The following is a 13,313-nucleotide window of genomic DNA, read 5'->3' as shown; positions in this document are numbered from 1 at the left end:
CCAATGAATCAGGGAGGAACCTGACTAAAATGCTTCCGAATACTTGCTTCTCAGGACTTAAATAAAGTTTCAGTTCTCTTTGGTTATATAACAGTTCTTCCATACTGTGTTTCTGTGCCTTCCTTATTCTCCACAGTATTATTAATATGTATAGATAATCAAGTTGGGCCAAAAGAGAAAGTCTCAAATAACATTAGTTCATGGAAAGTGTGGGAACCATCAGCTGGTGGTGGTACCTGAATCTTACTTCAGCTCTAGGTGTCTAGAGAGGCCCCATTGTGTATCACTTGAGTAAAAATTGTGTGAGTGTTCATGTAGTACAGGGGTGTCAAACTCAAGGCCCACAGGGCTGCCCTGTAAACAGCAAAGGACTGGTCCGCGTTGCCTCTGCCAGCAAAAATGGAGCTAGCAGAGGGTTGCAGGAGGCCGTCATAGCTGAAAACGGAGCTGGTACACAGCCCCCTGAACTCCATTTTCACTGGCAGAGAGTTGCAGGAGGCTGTCACAGTCAAAAATGGAGCTCAGGAGCCTGTTTTCACTGGCAGAGCATTCGGACCACCACAGGCGCCCCCGACACAAATGACGTTGAGCTGGCCACGTCCCCTGCCCCCCCAAGGTTAAACACAATCCTGATTCAGCCCTCAATGAAATCGAGTTTGACACCCCTGATGTAGTATGTATCTCTGAACTGACTTGTTCCTTTAAGAATGAAATAGACCAGGCAGCTAGGATACAGAACCGCAAATGCTGAATCTTTTTATTGTCCTTTCAGCTATTCAAGTTAAATCAGAGAAATACTAGTCAATTTCAAGGTTTTCAGGCCATAGGTGAACAGGTCAATCATTCCATTTTTCAACCACAAGAGAGCATATATAGGGAGCATTGATATGCACATAAAAGGAATCCAGAAATGATATGTTCTGTACTGGCAATCTAATAATGCCAGTGGGTTTTGCTCACTTTCTGTGGGACACCCATTTCAGTCTGGCTCATGATCTTGCCATCTTATTCCTATTTAATCAACAAGGCAGATTAGAAACCTGGCTGCTGCAGACATTTTAATCTTTTAAAAGAGTGAGTTAATTGCGTGATATAGAGACCTTAAAATTGATCCTGGATGGGATCCTGATGTGGAAGGGATGGAAGCATAATAAAGCATGAATATTATGAATACTAATATTACTTTTATTATAAAATTATAGCAACAATCTTGCATATCTGAATGTGCTTTCTCCCTCCCATTATCTTCAAGAGAACTAAAGAAAGTCAAACCTAAGATGCTTTCTCAAATTACATTTCTACATCCTACTCAAATGTCTTTGCTTTGACTTTGTCTTAGTTGTGACTTCTCCAGCCCAATATAAGTAGTCCAATACAAATTGGTTAGTTGTAATAATCCTGATCCCTCTTCTCCAGCAGCAGAGGAAGAGGCAAAAACTCTCCTTACTAAAACATACTTAAATACATTTATTTAGCACTCCATGGTCATGTCATCTCACCCAGACTAATCCAATAGCAATGGGGGCATGATCAGGTGTTTCGGGAAGGGGGGCAGGAGGGAGGGGAGGAAAAAATCTACCAATAAAAAAAAATAAGGTAACAAACATCAATCAAGTGCTTGGAAAAGTTGAAATACTCAAATCGCTGCAATAATGGTCAAGTTTTGTTTTGAGAGCAAAACAAACTATTGAAGACTTTTGTTTTTTATACATGGATCCTGTTTTGATATTGCTAAACTTTATTTCAGTATGGAAATCTTTTCAGCTGGATCTCAGTCAGTGGTTTGTAACTGATAATGGAAAATACTTTGCTATGTTAATTAAAATACTTAAAGGCTGTGCTTCAAAAGTGACTGAATTTCAAATAGTCCCAAACTACACAGATGAATTATTCACATGAAAGTAATTTAGGATTATGGTCATAATCTGCACACTATTATTAATGAGTATTTTTATTGTGTCAGTGGTAAATTAATTACGCAGACTAATATTCCCTGTTGCCTTCTAATGAGCTTTTAAAGAATGAACAATAATCTCTACTTTTTTCTACTAATATGTTTTTCTAAATTTCTTTGCAATAGAAAATCTCTTCAATAAACCCAACAAAACCCAACAGACCAAGTAATCAAAAGTCCAGTTTTTGAGCCTTTTGCTATTAGTAAGAAGAGGCAATCTTCCAAACAATTCAATTTACCATCATTCCATAAAACTCAGCAGCGAGGAAATATGAAGTTGCTTTCCAAATACATTTCTTCTTGCACCAATGATTGTATAAAAGAAAACTTCACTCCTTCAGAGCTATAGATGTTTGCTTAAAAACACAGTGTGTGCTATGGGTGTACTAAAGGGATTTCAAGAACTATTGCATATACTGTCTGTCTGTCTGTCTGTCTGTCTGTCTGTCTGTCTGTCTATCTATCTATCTATCTATCTATCTATCTATCTATCTATCTATCTATCTGAGACAGAGGGGGAGGGAGGGAGAGAGAGAGAGAGAGAGAGGTATCATTTAACCATCATAGTTTTGAATATGTAGTTTGATCACTTGTACAGAAAATCAAAAAATACAAAAAATTGCACAGAAAATCAAAAAAAGGGATGCGGTGGCTCAGTGGCTAAGACACTGAGCTTGTTGATCAAAAGGTCGGCAGTTCAGGGGTTCGAATCTCTAGCGCTACATAATGGGATGAGCTCTTGTTACTTGTCCCAACTTCTGCCAACCTAGCAATTCGAAAGCATGTAAAAAATGCAAGTAGAAAACTAGGGACCACCTTTGGTGGGAAGGTAACAGCCTTCCATGAGCCTTTGGTGTTGAGTCATGCCAGCCACATGACCACGGAGACATCTTCGAACAGTGCTGGCTCTTCATCTTTGAAATGGAGATGAGCACCACCCCCTAGAGTCAGGAATGACTAGCACATATGTGCGAGGGGGAACCTTTACCTTTACCTTTACAGAAAATCAGTTGATTATCTATGGTGCATGGGAATTTTCACTTAATCTGAATTATTTTAATAAATAATCCAGTAGCAATCTAACAATCCAAATAACAAGTTTTGGAGCTATGAAACTGTTCCCCAGTTTATGCTATTCTATAGCAAAGGTTACCACAAAGAATACCTGTATTTATGCCTCTCTCCAGTGAACATACTGATGAATGAGAGGGGCATCTTCAGCAGTACTTACTATTCTTATGATTGGATGAGAAATGCAATACTGTGCAGGGCTGTATACTGAGTAGCACATAACTATCTCAACACAGAATAGTATATGCTTAAAAAATACCATCTCATGTCCAAACAATTTTGCACAATTGTTTAAAAACATAGTGAACTGAAGGAAAATGCTACTTCTTTTAACAAGAATTAAAAAAAAAAAAAAGACAACTCAGAGAACCAAGGAAGAAATTTGTCCAGTGCAGCATGTGAATCACTTTTAATATTCTATTCATTAAAACAAATTGGAAAAGCCAGGAACTGCTCAGGATATAGCCTTATTTTAGAAATGTGCAACCTGAGGTGCGAGACTCACATTTGGCAACCAGGCAGCTTGGGCACAGCCCTCAAACCTTCAGATGTTTTAACATTGAATATCTTTTCATTTGTTGAATTTGTGAATTTATAGGCTGCATCAGTTACAAAGCGACTCCAGGCAGTTTATACAATAGGATTAAAATCATCAGCTGAATAACAGCTAAAGAAAACAAGACCCCAGGAGTACATGACTCACATATTTTAATGTAAAAGAAGGGGGAAATTATTAAATACATGACTGGAGACTAATCATATTTATATTCCACTTCAGTCAAATAGAAATGAAAATGAAAGCAAGTGTTGGAAATGGAATGAAAAGAAGTGAGACTTGTCCATTTTGGGGATTACGGTTCCTAAAAAAAAAAATTATTCAGGGGGAAATAAGGTCTTTGGCTCAGAATAAATTTGCACCTCTGTTTCCTTGGCCTTAACGAGAAATTGTCCCTGACAGCTGCACAGCTGTATAGTATACAACTAAGTAGATAAATAGAGAATAAAATCAATTGTCCTAATCCATTTAGTATTTACATTCCTAGGGAATAACATTCTCAGTCTGTATCTTGATACATGGTTGTATGATTCTTGCTTCTAATTGGAGGATAAGTCTTAGATATCAGCAAGAAACTCTATTTGTGGGCAGAAAAAGTTTGTCAGATATCTTCCTTTTTCTCTACAAGTCTTTCTTATAATGTTTCTTTCAAACCATTAGTGCAGTTGGAGCTCTTAATAGCTTTTGTACCATGCAATTATTTAGGCAACATACTGCCCCCTTCAGTTGCCTTTCCAATGGTCCATGAAATACAATATTAGACACATATCACTGTGTTGAAGCTAATTCAGAATGCTTTTTAAAAGTTGTGTACATGGTATGCATTTCAATCATTATCCGGGGATGTTCTTAATTAGTGGTCCAAAGCATGTCTAACAGATTGGGGGTTGGAAGTATCCATGTTTACTAAAGTTTCTAACTTTCTTTTTTATAATAATTAAAATATGTAAAATTGGCCTCTCAGGCAAAGCTTCAACATGATTTAGGTATTGAAAAAAATATTTGAAATGTTAAAGGACCAAATTGATTTTTAAACCCTTTCATGCTTCCATTATTCTTTTTCATCTTGCCATATGAAAGCATCCTAAAAATAGCCTGTCTCTTGAACAATTATTACAAAATTAATATAATTTTACAGTAAAGTCTTCTAGAGAGATTTTATCTTGGAAAGCAGTTTCTTTCAATTAAGGAGAAAATATCATGTGTTACATTCTTTATTACTAATAGAAATGACTTTAGTTGCAGACTGTGTTGGGAAATTCTGAAAGGAGAAGATTTTGTAACCAATGCCTGTTTGCTATCTCTATTTGAAAATTGAAAACAGTGTGTGTTTCTGCTCTATAAGATGCACTTCCCTCCCCTAAAATGGGTGGAAATGGTGCCAGCCCTTTGGTGAATAGCAGCAGGGCCACGGTGGCGGGGTTCTTTTACAGTGCTGAACCTCTCATCTTCTGTCTTTGTCATTGCCCGCCTCTTCTGTCTCTTTTCTGCAGTGCAGAAGTCAATAGGCAGAGCTGGCACATGAGAGGTCACCTATCTGTGGTCCTCTCAGGCTCCACCTGACATTTTTGTTCTTGTTTTCCTCCTTTAAACCTAGGTGCGTCTTATGGTCAGGTGTGTCTTATGGAACGAAAAATACAGTAATTTCTCTATTAACCCTAGACTAGTGGCTAAAATCCCTGAAGAATATTCCTGGCCAAAATTTTGTAACAAATGTTTTCTAAATATAACTTATATATTGAAGCTAATCTGAAGTACTAATTTTCATGGAAGTTTCAATGATAACAGTTTACAATAATTGTTTTTATACACTGACCTTAAAAGCAAGCATGGTCTTAAGATTTAGGTAATAAGCACTAGTCACAATACTGAGATGAACAAGAGATATTACAATGATTGAGGGAAAATATCTTCTAACATTGCAGTTGCATTTGCCATCTTCTGCAGAAAAATGCAGTTGACATTATATAACCAAGGTTATTTTAATTATATATAGAAAAAAAGGAAATTGTATTTGTTTTTAATGTATAAGATAAGTGGAAGAATAGGTTTCCAATATCATTAAGACAGCAAGGTACATTAATGTTCAGTCTCCCAGATACATTACCATTCATTCTTAGGTAATACAAAACTGTATTTATCTGCTTTTTATCACATAAAAATAACTAGAAATTGCAAGTTTAACTTTCTAGAAGCCTTACTTAATGCTTCTAATTAATTTAACCCTAGCAAATATAGCTGTGAGCAGCCAAAGGAAAAATAAATATATAAAGTTGAATGATAAAAATAAACTCCATATTAAAATAGCAATAGCTATTTTAGCAATAGCACTTAGACTTATATACCACTTCGTAGTTTTTTACAGCCTTCTCTAAGTGGTTTTTCAGAGTCATCATATTGCCATAATCTGGATCCTCATTTTACCGATCTTGGAAGGATAGAAGGCTGAGTCAACCTTGACCCTGATGAGATTCGATGTGCCAAATTGGTGGCAGCCGCTTATCAGCAGAAGTAGCCTACAGTACTGTACTCTAACCACTGTATCACTGTGGCTTCAGTGTTTACATAAATCCAGTGTTTACATAAAACCAATAACAGAAAATAGCTTGCACCAACAGTTACAGTTATATTACAGGTAGTCCTCAATTTACAACCACAATTTAGCCCAAAATTTCTAAGTGAGATAATTGTTAACTGTGTAACAAGTTGTTAAGTGAATCTGGCTTTCCCACTGACTTTGGTTGTCAGAAGGTCACAAAAGATCTTTTCTTTACTATTCCCACCCCCTTTCACTCCTAAAGCTATAACATCTCTGCATTGTTTATACCATAGTATACAACATATTTTCCTGAGCAAAAAGCCTCTCCTTTTTCAAGTTCTGACATCTGGAAGTGTCATCAACAAAATAAACAAAAGGAGGAGAGACCTTATAGAACTAATTCCACATTTTAGATTCCTTGAAACATATGGAGAATGTGAATTATTGTAGTATCACCTGATAAAACTCTCAACATATGGCTTACAATACTTTCTGTACATGCTTTGCAATTGTCATTAGAAATTGGTTCCTGGAAAGGAACTTGAACTTTTCCGGAACCAAATTACTTGAATATAATGTCATGCACAGATACATAACTTTTTCTTGCCATTGAAAAAAAATATATTGCCATCTATATAACTGAAGAAGAAGAAGTACATAAGAAATTGCTATTTGCTATTACTCTAAATATATATGTAGTTGCTGTTACTCTATGTATATACAGTATATAAATTCTATCAATATATTGTCAGCCCAACTTTAGAAAAAAGTCAACACATGTGAGATGAAATAGAGTCAAGATATCTAAGACCTCAATGTTAATTACAGTGTATGTACTAGGCGGCTATGAAGATGACTGGTCTTCTATTTGTTTGGATTTGCCTAGGGTTTTTATCTCTCTGAAGTATGTTAAATATTTAACATTATCATTTCTACAAAACAAAAGTTTTGTACTGTAATACATCTTTTTTGTTTTCTACGTATAAAGAGTTGATTATTGTATATTTACTATTTTTAATGTTATGGAAATCACTTATAATATTACTAGTAGATTCACTTAGGGAGAACACATGTATTATTGTATAAGCTTTTATTTATCAGGCAATCAGTCATCTGATGTCAAGCATATGCTTTGTTTATTTGTTTGTTTGCCTTTTGATTGCTGATCTTATGGCTGCAATAAAAATGGGTTTTGTTTTGATTTAATGCAAGGGGATTGATCTTGAGAAAGAGGTATAAGCACAATTTTTTTTCATGGATGGTTATTAAATCCTGTGGTGTTCTGACGTGAGTTCTGGCATGGTATGATATACAGGTAGTCTTTGACTTACAACTATTTGCTTAATGACCATTCAAAGTTATAACAGCACTAAAAAAACTGACTTATAACCATTTTTCACACTTATGCCTTCGCAGTATTCTATGGCATATGATCAAAATTTGGACACATGGAACTGGCATGTATTTATGCCCCAGGGTCATGTGATCACCTTTTGCAACCTTCTTACAAGCAAAGTCAATGGAGAAACCAGATTCATTTAACAATTGTGTTAGTAACTTAACAAGCGCAGTGATTCACTTAACTGTGGCAAGAAAGGTAATATTATAGTAATATCATAGACATATTTGTGTCTATGTATCTATGTATTTGTGTTGATGACTACCTGTAGTATACATGAAAAAAGAAGGCAAGGAAGACACTGAATAACCTAATTTTAATTTTAAATATTAACAGAGCAATAGTTCAGTTTTATATACACTTTTTTTTTTGCATTGAGAGGGTTAGTATACAATTACAGTATATTAGAATATTTTTCTACACTTTTTGCTGTTACTATTCACTCTTCATTCCCTTAGATTCAAACAGCATTCTATACAGATAATGCTTAAGACTGTTTACCATACTTTTTATTAACGGGATTTTAATCCATGGCAGTTTATGCAACTGTTTATTTTTAACGTGTTATCTCTTCTACTACCTTCTCTTCTATTAATTTTGTCTGTTAATAAGATAAAGTTAAATAAAAGTGTACATAGAAAACATAGTGAATTAGGTATGAGTTGTCTATTCTCCATAAATATACATCTCTGTATGTGTATATTCTTTAATATACACACTTTCTATACTTTTTACACTTTGACGAACTGTACTTTCTATGCATGGACTTTACTGTAAGATATTACATCTGTGCAGCAATTCAGATTTGAGAATAGAAAGGTGATTTGGAGTGAATATAACACACATGTAATCCTGTCTGCAACTCCTTAAAACAAGCATATCTTTTCTTGAGATCATGTGTATGTATGTATGTATGTATGTATGTATGTATGTATGTATGTATGTATGTATATTGCATTAAGTGGCAGGCTAATGCTGTAGGGTAAAGATATTTACACTCACCACCATCCATCAAAATTAGGAGATACAACAGCTAAGATGCAAATGCCTCTTGTTTGCACTTCCTAGATAAATGGAATTTTAGATTGCTGAAAAATAAATATATGGATGTGTGGGGGACAGAGACGGAGAAAGAGAGAGGGGGAGAGAGGGAGGGAGGGAAAGAGAGAGACTGAAGTCAGAAGGAAATGGAGCGCAAGAAGTGTAGATCATTATAACTACATTAAAACATAAGGGTAAAAATTGCATTGGCCATTCAAAAAGCAATGGTGATGCTAAGTCAAATATCATGGCACTATTAAGCTAATTGCCATCAGTAGGATAATAATTTAAAAAACTCATTAATTTGATATAGAGCATAGTCAATAGATCTGAATTTTTTTTGATAAGCCCTAATTCATCACTTTCACACCATATTTTCCTTTTGAAATTACTTGGCATAACATAACAAGTCAAGGTTCTGACAATACGGTTTAATTTGCTGGTACTATCTTTCAAGAAAGAAAGAGGATAAAAGCTGAGGATCCTTAGCATTCTAATTAAACAGGCTGGTAGTGAAGTATTTTAATTTGATCAGAATGACCCTAATTTCAAGTAGCAGTTTGCATAGGTGGAAATCTGTCTCAACAACTAATCTGAATAATTAATATCAACAACTGGGAAAATTAAGAAAGGAACTGATTTGAAAGATCCTCCCTAAGCAATTATTTTTCAGTCACAGTGCCTGACCTCATTTATTGAGATGATGAAAAGAAAATAAAAGGGGAGGGAACCCTGATTGTCTGAATGGCAAAAGGAGACAAGCGCAGGTCAAGGAGCTTAGGCCGACAGCTTCAGAAGAAAGCACCAGTAACTGGAAACTATTCTTTTTCTTCATTATTTTATTACAACTTTTGTTAAATTACAACTATCTTGTCTTCTTTGTTTGGGCAAGAAATCAAATAAACTCACACTGAGCTTTTCTGCATCCTGCATTTACATTTTAAAGACATGCCTTTTGAGTTGATGGTTATTAAGAATAAGATCTATAGGTCCAAACTTGGAAATATCAATGAAATACAATGGAAAGATTCCAGGTGACTTGAATCTTAGAAAAAGATGATTTTCTTATATTAATTTATTCAATTTGTAGGGCTGACCAATTACTAAAGAACTTGTATTATTCTTGTGCCCATGATATCAAAATGGAAACAAATAGAGAAGAGTCAAAGTTGCTTGTTGAATTTCAGAAGGGCAGTTTTTGGTGAATGCATGTGGATCGCAAGTCAGATCCTATGTAGCTGAGATTATGAGAAAGATGGGGAATCCTACCAAGCTAGACATTTAAGGCATAACTGCAAATAATTCCTATCAAAATGGAAGAAAATGAGAGAGTAGTATGCATAAATACAGGGTTTTCTAAGTTGCTGAATAAATAGAAAGGAAAGAAAAAGGACATATAGAGAAAATACTGTAGACGGAGAGCTAAATAATCAAAGGAAGATACAAGGAAGTCCCTACAAACTATAGGATTTATATTTTCTGAGCTAGATCTCAGAAAATTCTTAGGTTTGTAAGAAATGCCAGAAAAGAAAAGAAAAGAAAAGAAAAGAAAAGAAAAGAAAAGAAAAGAAAAGAAAAGAAAAGAAAACTTTTGGAGGAAGAAAGGGTACCAAAAAAGAAAAAGAAAAATGCAAAGATCATGAATATCTTGACTGAATTGTTAAAGTGGGACAATGAAAAGGCAGAATGCCTTAACTATTTATTTATTTGTTTGTTTGTTTGTCTATTTGTTTGTTTTTACATTATTGGCCACCTCTGTGCAAGAGGAAGGAGTGGGATGTCACTCAGGATAAACCTGAAGAGGGTAAAAGAACATTTAAGAACTTTAAATAAACTCTCTGCCCAAATTGCTTTTTAATTAATAACGAGAAAGAAAGAGAGAGAGAGAGATAAAGGGACATAGAGAGTCAGAGAGAGACAGAAAAAGACAGTGAAAGGGAGAAAAACAAAAGATAACAGTAATGGACACATACATTGGCAAGGAAATGGAAAGAAACATAAAAAGTGCTGAAACAAAAAGGAAAAACATAGAACAAAAATATGTCACAGCAATAAATAGTTACAATTATATATATATATAATTTTTCTAATACAAAGAGGCTACAAAGCAAGAGACTGTGAATTCAGATCATGCCTTAGCTATGAAAGCCAAGTGGGTGACTTTGCACCAGTCACTCTCTCTCAGTCCACCTCACAGGGTTGTTGTTGTGGAAAAATAGGAGGAGGAAGGTGTTTTAGATATATTTGCCACTTTATTTGTAAAAATAATAGGCAGGATATATATGTGTGTGTGTGTGAGAGAGAAAGTGTGTGTGCGTGCGCATACACACATAAATAAATAAATATTCTAATACATTTGTACAACTATCTTTTTTAACCTTCTGAATTGTCAATCCAATATTTCATATTATACTTGACTGTACAAAATCTATGTTTATAGGCAGTCTGCACACACACACACACACACACACACACACACACACATGTCCCTGGCCAAATGAAATTACATTGTAGGGTACTGAAAAGCTAGCAGATGCAATTGCAGAACTGTTAGTACTAACCTTTGAGAACTCCTGGAAAACTGGTGAAGCCTCAGATAATTTGAAGAAAGTAAATGTTCCTATCTTCAAAAAAGAGAAGACTAACCTTATTTCAATCTTTTTGACGGCTTTACTAATTTAATAGATAATTGGAATGCCATGGATATGGTGTATTTTGACTCCAACAAGTCTTTTATAATTATCTCATTAATAAAAATGCTAAACTTTGAACAGTTGTTTTAATTGTTGGTTGATAGCAGAGTTTAATATAAGATGAACTGCTAAATAAATGTTTTAAGCAAACAAATTAGCTAAGCGAATGTACCTAGAGAGATCTCTAAAATTACCCTACATCTGCTTGGAAAGTACCACAGGAAACCTACACACACACACACACACAGGGTTGCCAGGTCTGCTTCCAAAAAATAGCGGACAAGTGGGGGGGGGGGTTAAGTAGTAAAAAAAAAAAAAAAATACAATTAAATTATATATTTTCTTACAAACATTTTAACACGTATTAAAATAATCACTTCAAAACTTTACTTAAAATTCAAAACATCAAATATATTATAATAATATGTAAAATATTAAATTACATTTTACTTTGCTGTCGTGTCTATTTTTTATTTGACTGCGCAGCTTTGATCAATTCTTTGTGTTTAAGGAATAATTCTTTAATTTCAGTACAACATTGAGAAATATTAAAAAATATACAAAGTTCACTTCGAACTGATAGAATCAGTCGGTTAAGTTCATCAGTCCACAAATTTCCCATGACGCTGAAAATTCATTCAACGTTTGCATTTGATACCGGAATTGATGCACAATACTGGAACAGTTTCAGTAAACTCGGAGCTGGCTCTTTCTTGAAAAAGTACATCCAATTATCAAGGGATGAATCGCCCTGCAGATGAACATAAACTTCTTCTAAGGCAGAAATTTCATCGAAGAAAGTGCTGGGTGGAAGTTCTTCTCGCCATGGTGATAATAACCAGATGTTCATCATTTCTTCTAAAGTTGGAGGATTATTGCGATCAATTAGATTGAAACAACTTAGCGTCTCATATACTGAATCGGTGAAATTATACCACTTTTCTAGGTACGCAATGCCTCTTTGATACATGTTGATGGCTTCTTTCTTGAACTTTTGCACGACATTCTCAGGCCAATGTTTTTTACGTAAGGCAAATAAAACTTTCATTCCAAAAAACTGCTCATCGTATTTTTTTTGCAAAGAATCACACAGTTTACATATGATAATGTGAAGATCACATGCAAGAATTTTCTTGCTTTCCAGCTTCAGTAGGGTGTCTTGCATTATTGACATGAAGAAGTGCGTGAAATATAAATACAATTCTGAAATTGTTGGTTCATCGTCCTTTGTGAGTTCATTTTCCTGATCCGAAATAAGGTTCCAGATAACCTTATGGCACTCATCAGATCCAAGAGAAATAAAATACAATTTTAGAGGTATCCAGTTTAAAAGAAGTCTTTCGACCGCTTTAAACAAACTTAACCAATGTGTTGGAACATGGGGCAAAACTTCATGGAATTCTGACTTGCAAAACTCGAAAAATGATTTCAACTCTTCTCGTTTCTTTGCAGAATTCGAAAATTCAGCAAAAACCTTCAGCACTACATTTTCAATATCAAAAGATAACTGCTTTAATGCATTTTTGCACTGTTGTGTAAAATGTGATTATTGCAATGAGCATTCGATCTTTGTCTCATTCTTACTTATGAAAAAAAAGACAAAACGCGATTCTCCTATCCTTATTCTCTTAGACTGTACAGCTTTAGATTACGTACCATTTCATCATAAAGCTTTTGAATAAAAAAAATGTCCACTATTTTGTGAAAAAAAATAGTGAACATAATGTGAAAAAAGTGGACTGTCTGCTCAAATAGTGGACACCTGGCAACCCTACCACACATACACATACACACACACACACACACACACACACACACACACACACACACACAGAGCATTAAAGAGTTGAAAGAATGATGGCCTGATTTATAGATAATATAAAATTAAAAGAGGTAGTTAATACTTTGGAACAGAATATTTTTTTTTTCAAAAAGGAACTAGACATGTTGAACAGTGTGCCAAAATTTACAGAATAAAGGTTAACTAATTTAAAAACTTAAACACCATATATGGAAAAAATGTACAGCACAAGGGTAAGTTGTGAAAAGGATCTGAGTGT

This window comes from Pantherophis guttatus, chromosome 5 (genome assembly GCF_059756535.1).
Source record: "Pantherophis guttatus breed Tessera chromosome 5, ASM5975653v1, whole genome shotgun sequence".
Lineage (NCBI taxonomy): Eukaryota > Metazoa > Chordata > Lepidosauria > Squamata > Colubridae > Pantherophis > Pantherophis guttatus.
Note: the sequence above shows the minus strand (reverse complement) of the source record.